Here is a 13663-nt window from a genome sequence, read left to right on the forward strand (position 1 = left end):
ATAGATGAGGCATACTAGTTTATTTTTTTAGCATAAGTGGATTTAAGTGCCTATCTGTAACCTAGGAAATATGTCACATAATGTAGGATCTCCAAGCAAAAGGCAGCAGGTTTCATTGCAGAGGAACCAAGTGAAATATTTTATTCCAGGACAAGCAGCAGCATATTCTCACAGATGGATGACGTCATCCACGGAGCCCGGTACGGACAGTACTAAAGAGTACTGTCACTTTTAACTTCTTAGAAGTCTCGAGACCGCCCATACTGCACATGCCTTCCCACTCAATGTCAGTTTTCGGGACCATCAGTTCTTAGTTTTCCGCAGAACTAAGATGTATCGTTGAAGTCATTCCAAAAATGATTTTTTTTTTTTCCTCTTCATTTGTGCCTTCCTGTTCTTTTTTTTTTTTTCTTTTCTTTTTTTAACCTTATATAGTTTTCACATCTATTAAAAAAATTAAGATTTTTTGTTTTCCGTATTTGGGGGTCTTTGGCTCCCCATCTGCTTGTCTTCCAGCTGGAAGCATCAAGTGTTTTTCGGGTTACCACCACCCTCAGTGAAAATAGATACCTTCAATTTTAGCCTTGGTGGTTTTTCATTCCATGTCAAAGCCTTCCAGCAGCTTCAAGAGGTGCTCTCAGTATAACAGGACTATCTCAGTCACTGATCCCTACAGGAGGTGTATTTAGTGCCTTGGTCTTGAGCATCGGGTTAACTCTTATACTCACTGCTTAACCCTTCAAAAATGCTTTTTGAAGGCTTGACACCTATAGCAGGAAAAGCTGTTTGGGACCTTGCCAGCTTTGACGATGTCAGCTGCCTCAAGCGAGGAGAAGCCTTGCCCTTCAGTACCATCGATATCAACATTGGTGCCTCCTTCGACGTCAGTCTCAACTGCCATCGGCACCATCTGTTCAACAGGCTAAGAAGCATGCTTCACTTTTACACCATATATCACCGGCATTTCCAGCACTGAGTAAGTCAATGCATGCCAAATGTCGATATAAGCAGTGCTCCCTTTTAGTGCAGGCCGTGTCACCTCTGAAGCGTGCCTCTTCATCAAGGTCCCCAGTGCCTCAACACCCTGCAGCACCATCTGTACTGATGATAAACATGGTACTAGTGCCCTCCATCCAGGACCAACTTTGGGAGCTGCTTCACAAGGAGCTAGCCTCAATGCTTCAGATGCAGTCAACACCATTGGCTTTCCCACCTCCTTCAGTACCAACCCAACCTGAGTATGGCTCTTTGAGCCCCCAAGGTAATAGATATCGCTCATCTCCAATACACAAATCGAGATCTCGACATTCTCGGCACCGCAGCACCTCTTCATCCTCAACTGACAGATGCTGAGAAAGCAATAGGAGTTCTTCTCAATGTTCCCATCGGTACCATAACTAAGGTTCATCATACGTCAAATTCCTTCTTCTATTGTAACATCATACAGCTACGCAGATGACATCACCATTCTCCTACCCTTTGACCAACCAGACCACGCCACAATAGAAAAACTGCAAAAACACTAGAAACAGTTGAAAAATGGATGAAAGATCACAAACTAAAGCTAAACACAGACAAAACAAAATTTCTACTGCTAGAAAAGGACAAAACCCCAACCGTAACGGAATTAGAAATAAATGGTACCAAGTACCCTATATGACCTGCCCTAAAACTCCTCAGGGTGATGATAGATAGATGTTGCACCATGCAACTTCAAATCAACAAGACCATCCAGAAAGCCTTTGCAATCATGCGCAACCTGAGACAAATAAGAAAATTCTTCGACAGGGAGCAATACCGTTCATAGTTCAATCCCTAGTCCTGGGACTTCTGGATTACTACAACACCCTCTACCTACCATGTCCTGCAAGCATGACAAAACAACTGCAGGCAGTACAAAACTCAGCCCTAAGACTGGTCTACTGACTAAGCAAATATGACCACATCACCACCGCATACCTAGATTCACACTGGCTCCCTACACAAGCATGAACACTATTCAAATTTTACTGTATATTATTCAAAGTAATGAACGGCACTGCCCCACTTACCTAATTGATCGCCTAAACTGGAACAAGTCAACCAGACCCAGGAGAACTCGGACCCATTTATTCACCCCCCAATCAAAGGCACACAGCACAAGAAGATGTACGATAACCTAGCAATGCAAGCAGCGAAACTAGACCACCACCTCTCAAACATACTGACAACTACAACAGACCACAAAACATTCCGAAGGGGAATTAAAACCCTGCTATTCAGAAAATTTATCAAGGAAAACTAATTCACCCCTTAACCATCCCCTATCTTGAAATTTTCCGAGCAAAGTCTCATCCATGTAATTAGGAACCTTTTTGTAACTTTTCCTGGAAATGTCCAGTTATCTTTCTCTGTGATCCGCCCAAAACTGCAAGGTATAAGCAGAATAGAAGTCACTAATGTAATGTACTATTGCAACATTTACAAAGTCACCTAGAATTGAGGAGTTTCAGACCTCTCAATGCCAAACTGTTCAGACCCAGACTTGTCTGCTCCAGAATTATATGGCTTTTCTTCAGATCCATCTCTTCTACCACCTAAGCAGCGTTACCCACCTGAAAGCTTATCCTTTCCAAAATTTAATAAACAATTGGGACATGCTCTTCCTGTCTGAACGGATTCTGATTCCAAGCCAAGAGTTGAACTTCTTGATGCCCTGGATTTTGAAGAAGTTCCTATAGAGACTTGTTGAAACTCCCATTCCAAAATCTCAAGCGAGAAGTCATGTTTAAAAATTGGGAAACTCCTTTGCTAATTCCAGTGGCTCCAAGGAAGTTAGACTCCCTTTACAGAATATAATTCTGTCCTAGGTTTGACAAACCCAAATTACAGCATCAGTCCCTTTTGGTAGATTTTGTCTTAAAGAAGTCATCCAGCTCTAGAGCATATGCCAGCATTCCACCAGGCAGAGAGGGAAACACTTTGTACAGGTTTGGTCATTGGCTTTTCCAAAACTTAATGCTCATTAGTCGCATTCTAAGTTACAATTTCTTTATGACTTAAGCAACTTGTGAAGCATCTCTCCCAATTTGAGCAGTTCATTCCTGCAGAACAACTTCTAGATTTTCAGAAAACTACTCATGATCATCTGCAAACTAGAAAATTTGTTGCTAGATCAGTATATGATGCTTTTGATGTAACTTTAAGAACTTCAGCTTTATATATAGCAATGTGTCTGGTGTGGCATCGAGTTTCAGACCTGGATCCTTATGTCCAAGACCGCCTAGCAAATATACTTTGCTTGGGCGATGAACTAGTCATTGATAAGGTGGAAGAAACCACACAGAAAATAACTCACCATAAGCAAAGTATGACTACACTCTCAACTTCCAAGTCAGTAAAATCCCAGACTTCTAGACATTTCTACTATAGACAGTCTGCTTCTTCTTTTAAAAAGGTGCTACACTTTGCCATCTGCGTCTTCCAAAACTCCAGCTCAGAAGCGCACTAGAACCCAACAAATTCAAGTCTTCCCAGCAAAAGTGCACCCAGTCACTTTTTGAAGTGCTTCTAAAGAGCCCAGCCACAGTTCTGCCTTTTCAATCTCTACCTCACCCTATAGGAGGTTGTCTTGCCCTTTACCATCAACACTGGACTCTAATCACTACTGGCACTTGGGACTTGTGAGTCATAAAAGAGGGATATGCTCTTCATCTCCGAAATCCCTCCATAAGAGTCTTCTTTCAACTCTTAGCAGACTGCCCTCCTTCAAAAACCTCTCTTCCCTTCTCCAACTCAATGCCATAGAGCTAGTACCTCCTCAGCAGAAGGGCCAGGAGTTCTTCTCCAAGTATTTCCTTATACCGAAGAAGACAGGAGGTCTACAACCCATTCTCAATCTCTAAGCTCTCAACAAATATGTAGTCAAGGAGAAATTTTGTATGCTCTCCCTAAGACTCTGTACCTTCTCTAAGAGAAGACCAACTGACTTTGCTTTCTGGATCTCGAAGAAGCATATACACACATCCCCATTCTTCCAGCTCGCAGGCAGTATCTGCATTTTCACATCGGCTGTAATCACCTACAATACAAGGTGCTCCCTTTTGGACTGGTTATCTCTTTAAAGTGTTCACAAAGTGTTTAGCCATCGTGGCTGTAACACTCTACTTTTATGTCTTTCATGTGTTTCCCTATCTGGTCGACTGGTTGATAAAGGTGCTGTCACCTCAGAAAGTCCAGTCAGCCACCACTTAGAAACATAGAAACATGACGGCAGATAAAGACCAAATGGCCCTTCTAATCTGCCCATCCGCAGTAACCATTATCGCTTTCTATCTCCGACAGATCCCACATGCTATTTTAAATTCAGACACAATCTCTGTCTCCACCACCTCTTCTGAGAGACTGTTCCATACATCTACCACCCTTTCTGTAAAAAAAAAAAAAAGTATTGCCTTTGATTACTCGGGAGCCTATCACTTCTTAACTTCATCCTCTAGCCTCTCAACACTTCGTCTCCTGGAGTTTCTGGGGTTTACAGTCAGTTTCCAAAAATCACATCTCCAACTAATCCAAACTCTAGACTTTATAGGAACAATATTCCACAACACTCAGTTTCATGCATATCTGCCTCAACAGAGACTAAGACACACTTTTTCTCTCTCCAAGCAGGTCTCTGCTCTTCAGTTCATGTGCTTATTGAGATCTATGGCATCAACAGTTTATGTAACACCGTTTGCATGCCTAAATCTCAGGCCTGCTCAATGGCCTCTGGCCTCTCAGTGTTCTTAGGCAATAGATCCGCTTTCGCAGCGTGTCAAGATGTCACCTCTGCTTTGTTAATCTCTCCAGTGATGGTTATAGCCTACAAACTATCTAGAGGCCTGTTACTCAGTTTTTCTCCGCATCAGAAGATTTTAACAACAGATACATTCATATATGCATGGGTAGCCCATCTGGATGGCCTCCACACTCAGGGATCTTGGTCCACTCAGGAGAGATCTTATCACATCAGTCTTCTAAAGCTGCGAGCAGTTTGCACTGCTCTTCACACCTTTCAGGATCATCTCTTCAACCAGGTACTTCTAATCAGTACAGACAACCAGGTTGCCATATATTATATCAACAAACAAGGAGGCACTGGGTCTCTTCCCCTATGCCAGAAAGCAACATGAATCTAGTTTTCATCAATCTCACACATCATATTCCTCAAAGCAGTATGTCGGGAAAACAGAATGCTCTTGCTGACAGTCTCAGCAGATTCCTTAAGCCTCATGAGTGGACACTCGGTTCCAAAGTATTACTTCAAATCTTCTCGGTTTGGGGGACTCCACAAATTGATCTGTTTGCATTTCCCAGCAGTCACAAACTTCCTCGCTTCTGTTCTGGACAGTATTCTCCTCATCGGCTGACATCAGACACCTATCTCCTGGACTGAACAGACAAATTCCTGTATGTGTTCCCTCCAATCCCTGTAATAACTAAGACACTTCAAACTGAAGCAAGAACGGCTACCACGATCCTCATAGCTCCTCTGTGGCTGAGACAGACCTCTGATTCATTTGGGCATCAGATAACCCATTCCGCTGTAAATCTTTCCATCTCTGTTGACATGGAGCAGTTTCCTTCTCCATCCAAATATGCAGTCTCTACATCTCACAGCCTGGTTCTTCTTCTTAACTGTATAGAAGATTTCCATTTCGCTGCCCTAGTGTCAGCTATCATAAATTCTTCGAGGAAGCCCTCCACTCAAAGAAGCAATCGGTCCAAGTGAACATGTTTTTATTTTCCTGCTATTGTCATCCTTGCTCATCTCATTGCCCTCTATCTACACATCCATTGGTTTCCAGGTTCAGGATAAGACTCATGTATTCAGAACCTCCATTCAAACCTCCTCTGGTTACTTGAGCTCTCAAATGTTGTTCTCACCACATTGATGAAACCCCCATTTCAGCTACTTGCGATTATCTCACTTGGAAAGTAGTCATTTTGATTTATATCACTTCTACACACAGAGTGCATGAACTTCCAGACCTAGTGTCTGATTTACCTTATACAACTTTTCATCATGAGTTATTTCGCAGACACTCCCCAAATTCCTCCCTAAAGTAGTCTCAGAATTTCATCTCAACTAGTCCATAGTGCTCCCTTTTTTTTTCCATAAACCACATTCCCATCCTGGTGAAACTGCACTCCCCTCCTTTTACTGTAAACGTGTTTTGGCTTACTACCTGGATCGGACCAAACCTCAGAGATATTCAACTCAACTATTCCTATCTTTTGATCCTAATAGATTAGGAACTCCAGTAACCAAAAGGAGAATTTCCACATGGTTAGCAGACTGCATCTCGTTTTGCTATGCTCGGGCTGAGCTGCCACTAGAAGGTCATGTCACACCATATAAAGTCAGTGCGATGGCAGCTTCAGTGTCTTTTCTATGTTCACTTCTATTGAAGACATTTGTAAGGCAGCCTCAATACATACTTTCACATCCCATTACTGTCTGGAGACTCATTCCAGATGAGATAGTCGGTTCGGCCAAGCAGTTCTACAAAATGTATTTTCTACTTAGATGCCAACTTTCCCTCCATCCCTTTCATACCATCTAGGGAGTCATATCTGTGAGAATATGCTGCCTGCTTATCCTAGGATAAAGCAGTTACTTCCTGCAACAGGTATTATCCAGGGACAGCAGGCAGATATTCTCCCATCCCTCCTTCTTCCCCTGGTTGACTTAGCTTGTTTACTGAACTGCTGACATCAGGCAGGAAGGCACATGCGCAGTTCAGGTGGTCTTGAGACTTCTAAAGAAGTTAAAGTGACAGTACACTTTAGGACTGTCTGTACCGGATTCCATGGATGATGTCGCCCATCTATGAAAATATCTGCCTGCTGTCCTTGGATAATACCTGTTATAGGTAAGTAACTGTGCTTTTTATTAATTTTTCCCACTGATTAGCCAGAACAGACTCCTCCTGCCATTGAATGGCAGTATACTCCAAGCTCCAGTATACTCCAAGCTCTGAGGGACCTATAATCCTTATCTGCTAGCAAAGTAACATTGCTATAGTTGTCTAGCGGGAGACAGGGCTGTGAAATATAAAAACACACAGATACAAACAAAAGGGGAAGGTGAAATCCTGGGTAGCTGCAAACAAAGGTTCATGGTGGCATAGTCTGGTTCTGATTTGGACTGAAAGGCCAAGGACCAGGACACATCATTGAGCCAAGATTAAAATTTTTTAAAAAATGGTTAAGTGACTTGATTTGCTTCCAATCTCTGGACAAATTACATTTCTAATGAAAATGGTCTCAAAATTTTGCTTTTCTCAGTTATTATAAATGTGATAGCAATGTTAGGCTCCTGAGATACCTGTTTTTATATATATATATATTCTGTATTACCTACAACTTTGATCTTTTTATTGAACTAACATGAGTGTTTTATATTTACATTCATTTCATTAGGTCAAAAGAAAGCAGTGGCTGTTAATATGTCTCACAAAGTTTTGAAAAATTTAAGTAGTCTCTTGTATAGCTGACAACTTGGAAATGAACCCAGGCAGACTGGGTGACCAACTCATCCTTGTCTGTCACTTTACTTTTCTTCTGAAAATTAGCCTTTCCATGCATGTAAAACAAATTTCTGAATGTGTCTGGTTGAGGATGTGCTGGGGAGGGCTTCAATGGCTGGGAGGGTGTGGATGGGCTGGAGTGAACTTTGATGGAGACTTCAGCAGTTGGAGCCCAAGCATAGTACCAGGTAGAACTTTGGATTCCACATGAATTTCCACATGGTTAGCAGACTGCATCTCGTTTTGCTATGCTCGGGCTGAGCTGCCACTAGAAGGTCATGTCACACCATATAAAGTCAGTGCATGTAAAACAAATTTCTCACACATACATTCCATGCATGTAAAACAAATTTCATACACACACGTACACATTCCATGCATGTAAAACAAATTTCTCTCTCGCACACATTCCACACATGTAAAACAAATTTCTCTCTCACACATATTCCATGCATGTAAAGCAAATTTCTCTCTCACACACATACATATTCCATGCATGTAAAACAAATTTCTCTCTCACACACATACATATTCCATGCATGTAAAACAAATTTCTTTCTCACACACATTCCACACATGTAAAACAAATTTCTCTCTCACACACATACATATTCCACGCATTTAAAACAAATTTCTCTCACACACACATACATATTCCACACATTTAAAACAAATTTCTCTCTCTCACACACACACACACACACACACATTCCATGCATGTAAAACAAATTTATCACACATGCACACGGATATACTAGGAAGTTTGGATATAAACACAGTATCATAGGTACATAATAGATTACTGCCCAGTTGGTTACGGTGCAGTGTTATTCGCACTAAAACAAACTTATACATCTTGGTAGAAGTGCAGTTAACGTTGTACAGCCTCAGGTCTCAAAATTGCAAACAAGGGAGAAGGGTCCCTGGAATAATTTCCATCCTAGGGATTTATGACCAGAAGTCATTAGATTCTGCTATAAAAGTGGTAACTGTGAATGATTCCTAAACTTAAGGCTCTTCCTCATTTTTTTTCTAAATAATTTATAAATGGACCATTTAAAAATACACTGGTCTCTATAGGTGTGATGGAGTTCAAAGACAATTGTATTAAGTTGTAGATATGTCTCCTTAACACAATTTTGCTAAATATAATCTTAGCATCTCTCACTGTAACAAACATATTAGTGTTTTAGTGAAAGCTAACATCATGAAAATTTTAAATTTGTCATAAGAATGTTTTCTTTATTTACTAAACCCTACTTTTAGTGCAATGTGTTTAGTCGTCCTGAATGCTAGGGTCTTGTATCTGAACTAGCAAGTTGCTTGCAGAAAATTGTCAATCATGTTTTCCGCTGCTCCTGCCCCTAAGTTTTATTTTCTGCAAGCAAGTTGCTCAGAAGTGTTTTTGATCTTTCTGGTTTTATTATTTTTGGGTATTTTTACTTTGTGTTCTTTGGAGGTTGTGGTGTCCAGAGGTTCCCTCTTGGTGGGATCTCTACCTAGGAGAAAATGCAGACTCACACAGTAGAAGCCTGCTGCTAGCAGGATCAGCCCCTGGGAACACCTACCTAGCCAACCTGATGGAATTTTTTAGAGCTCTGGGGCCATCTCCTGTGTAGCTGCTTGCATCCCTGATTTAGTCAGAAGCTTGAGTGCAGGTACTTGGGCTCCTTCCCCGGCTTAACCAGGACTAACAGTGGCCTGTCTGCGTGGTCCAAACCCCCCTTTCGCAGTGCAGTTTCCCAGGGGTTGAGGTTCAGTCTGACCTCAGTGCAACTGGCAGCCAGAAGACCAAGTTTGTCCAGTGAATCTGTGAGGCAGATTCTTCTCCCTTTGATTCCAGCTAAAATCCTATGTTGAAACAGGCAGATACTACATGGCACAGAGAGTAAGGCTATTTGAAGGCTATGGGGAAAATCGGAGGGAGGTGGAGTGTCTCTAAAAGTTGAATTTGAGAGTTTCTGATCCCAGAGCCCAGGTTCCCCTCCTCTAAAACCCCTTTCCCTGTGATTTGTTCCCTTCAAGGAGGTCTCAACAGGCTGTTTATAGTACAAGTTTTCTGGTGGCAGCCATCTTGGATTTTAAAATGATCTTTTTTCTTTTGCCTTCATCTACCTCAAAACCCCATGATTTTGCTCAAAATCGACTGGGATGGACTCTTCAGGACCTTTTATCCCTACATAATGCCAGATTTGTGCTAGATTACTGGTCGAGGAGCGTCCATGTCACGCATGTGACGGAGTACATGGGGGAGGATTGGGAGCCTCAGACTCAGCCTTCTTTGGGTCCTCTAGGACCCTCCAAATCTATACTGGCCAAGCGCAGTCATTTAGTGGCCGTGGAGCCCAGGGAGGATTACATATGGGTCCCTGCCGGGGTTAGTGAGACCCCCCCATTACAAGGCTTCACAGTGGATTATGTGAGTCTTATGTTTATTTGAACTGTCAGGGGTCTTCAGCAGCTATTACCGCACCTGTGGCAGCAGTGCAGGAGTACCCCGCCCTCCCCCTTGATAGGCTCCCCGACCAGATGAGGACAGACTTAGATCAGGAGGTTCAGTCTGTCATGAACTGGGAGGATAGCAAGTCCAATTCCATGCTACTTTTATCCCAGGATCAAGTCTCCCTGGCAGAGTCTGTTTCTGTGCAGGAGGACAGCGGTCAAGAGGTGGTGGCGACATTGTAACAGGGGAAAGACCTCACATTGCGCTGGTTGTTCAGGGTCTTTATGCTTTTGAGCATTATTTCCACATCGCTTCAAGAGTTGAAGCTGGAAGTCCCATCATCATCTTCGCAATGCTCAGTTATGAGCAGTTCTGTGGCTCTGACCGCATTTTATCTCTTACATCCGGCCATCACTAAGCTGTATCTGATGGTGACAGATTTCCAGAGCTGTTTGTTCAGCCATCAGTGGATTCGTTGGTGGCATGGGTCACTAAACAAACCTCCCTTCCTAGTGAAGGAGGGGTGATGTTAAAGGATCCTCAGGACCACAAAGTGGACTTGCTCCTCAAGGGTCAATTTGAAGCTTTGGCCCTAGAGATTAAGTTGACAGCCGCATCTTGCTTTATGGCACATGCCTGTCACACTCACCTGTCTCAGGCCTCTTATCTGATATATGGGGAAACATAGAAACATAGAAATAGACGGCAGATAAGGGCCACGGCCCATCTAGTCTGCCCACCCCAATGACCCTCTCCTACCTTTCTCTGTGAATAGATCCCACGTGTCTATCCCATTTGGCCTTAAAATCAGGCACGCTGCTGGCCTCAATAACCTGAAGTGGAAGACTGACTATTCCAGCGATCAACCACCCTTTCAGTGAAAAAGAATTTCCTGGTGTCCCCGAGCAGTTTCCTGTCCCTGATTTTCAACGGATGCCCCCTTGTTGCTGCGGGACCCTTGAAAAAGAAGATATCTTCTTCCACCTCGATGCGGCCCGTGAGATACTTGAATGTCTCGATCATGTCACCCCTCTCTCTGCGTTCCTTGAATGAGTACAGCTGCAACTTATCCAGCCGTTTCTCGTACGGGAGATCCTTGAGTCCCGAGACCATCCGGGTGGCCATTCTCTGGACCGACTCCAGTGTCAGCATATCCTTACGGTAATGCGGCCTCCAGAATTGCCCACAGTATTCCAGGTGGGGCCTCACCATGGATCTATACAATGGCATAATGACTTCAGGCTTACGGCTGACGAAACTCCTGCGTATGCAACCTATGATTTGCCTTGCCTTGGATGAAGTTTGCTCCACTTGATTGGCAGTCTTCATGTTCTCACTGACGATCACCCCTAAGTCTCGTTCTGCTTCAGTTCTTGTTAGGATCTTGCCATTAAGGGTGTAAGTCTTGTATGGATTTTGGCTGCCCAGGTGCATGACTTTGCATTTTTTGGCATTGAAGCTGAGTTGCCAGGACCTAGACCAGCGCTCCAGTAGGAATAGGTCGTGCATCATGTTGTCGGACATTGAATTTATGTCTGTTGTGCTTTTGCCCACTACATTGCTTAGTTTGGCGTCATCGGCGAATAATGTTATTTTACCTCGCAGCCCTTCTGCCAAGTCTCTTATAAAGATGTTGAATAGGATCGGGCCCAGGACCGAGCCCTGGGCACTCCATTGATTACCTCCGTCATTTCGGAGGGGGTGCCGTTCACCACTACCCTCTGAAGCCTACCTCCAAGCCAGTTCCCAACCCATTTCGTCAATGTGTCGCCCAATCCTATAGAACTCATCTTGCTCAACAACCTGCGGTGTGGTACGCTATCGAATGCTTTACTGAAGTCCACGTATACGATGTTCAGGGACTCCCCAACATCCAGCTTCCTCGTCACCCAGTCAAAGAAGCTGATCAGGTTGGATTGGCAGGATCTCCCCTTAGTAAATCCATGTTGACGGGGATCCCGTAGATTCTCCTCGTTCAGGATCGTTTCCATTAGTTTGCACACTATTGATGTGAGATTCACCGGTCTGTAGTTTGCTGTCTCCATCTTGGAGCCTTTCTTGTGGAGTGGAATGACGTTAGCCGTCCTCCAGTCCAACGGGACGTTAACCGTACTAAGGGAGAGATTGAAGAGCGCGGATAGCGGTTCCGCCAAGACATCACACAACTCCCTGAGCACCCTGGGGTGTAGGTTGTGAGGCCTCATTGCCTTGTTAACCTTAAGCTTTGACAGCTCGCAGTAGACACCGCTGGGTGTAAACTCAAAATTACTAAATGGGTCGTCTGCGTCAACCCTTGTCTGTAGCTGAGGGCCGAGTCCTGGCGCCTCGCGGGTGAAGACAGCAGAAGTATTTATTTAACAGTTGGGCTTTTTCCGAGTCCGCTTCTACATAGTCTCCGTCTGGTTTCCTAAGACGTACCATCCCGCCTGAGTTCTTATTTCTGTCACTGATATACCTGAAAAAGGATTTATCTCCTTTCTGGATGTTCTTCGCTAGAGACTCCTCCATGCTGAATTTGGCCTCCCTAACTGCTGTTTTGACGGCTTTTGACTTGGCCAGATAGACTTCCCTAGAGTCCTGTTTCCCTGATTGTTTGTAAGAGATGAAAGCTTTTTTCTTCTCCTTGATGAGGTCCGAAATCTCCGCAGAGAACCACTGTGGCTTATTGTTCCTTCGCCGTTTACTTACTGATTTAACATAGCGGTTTGTTGCTTCTTGTATGGTGGCTTTCAAAGTCGACTACATTTCTTCCACGTTATCGGTTTCTGCTTGGCTTTGTAGCGCCTGGTGAACAAAGTCTCCCATTTCTTTGAAGTTTGTGTCCTTGAATTTGAGGACCTTGGTCAATGTGGTAGATTTAGTGAAACCTTTCCTGAGATTGAACCATACCATGTTGTGGTCACTGGAGGCCAATGTGTCACCCACCGAGACTTCTGTGACACTTTCTACATTGGTAAGTATCAGGTCCAGTATTGCCTGATCCCTTGTTGGTTCCAACACCAGTTGCCTGAGTCTTGCTCCCTTCATAGAGTTTAATAGCCTCCTGCTGCCGGAAGCAGAGGAAAGCGTGTCCCAATCCACATCAGGCATGTTGAAGTCACCTAACAATACTGTGTCCCCATGCAAGGTGATACTCTCTATATCTCCGATTAATTCCATATCTAGGTCATTCTGTTGTCTTGGGGCTCTGTATATTACGCCAAGATACAGGCATTTGTCCTTCCCTCTGGCCAAATTTACCCAAAGGGATTCCCCAGTGTAGTGGACATCTGTGATTCTGGTGACCTTAATGTCATCTTTAGTATATAATGCTACACCTCCTCCCATTTTGCCCTCCCTGTCCCGGCGAAGCAAGTTGTAACCCGGTATGACCATGTCCCAACCGTGGGAGTCCGTGAGCCAGGTCTCAGATATTGCCACCACATCCAGGTCGGCATTCCTCATTTCTATTTCTAATTCCAGGATTTTGTTTCCAGACTGTGGGCGTTTACGTACATAGCCCTCCATGTTGTATGTTTGTTACATCTCAGTGGGTATGTTCCCGCTTGAGCTACTTGGACACCTTTAGCATTATTCCTTTAGTACAATTTGCAATGTGTGTTCTCTCGCTGGACCCTGAATTACAATGTGTACTCCCCTTAGACCTGATTACAATGTGTACTCCCCT

Source organism: Geotrypetes seraphini, chromosome 6, assembly GCF_902459505.1.
Source record: "Geotrypetes seraphini chromosome 6, aGeoSer1.1, whole genome shotgun sequence".
Lineage (NCBI taxonomy): Eukaryota > Metazoa > Chordata > Amphibia > Gymnophiona > Dermophiidae > Geotrypetes > Geotrypetes seraphini.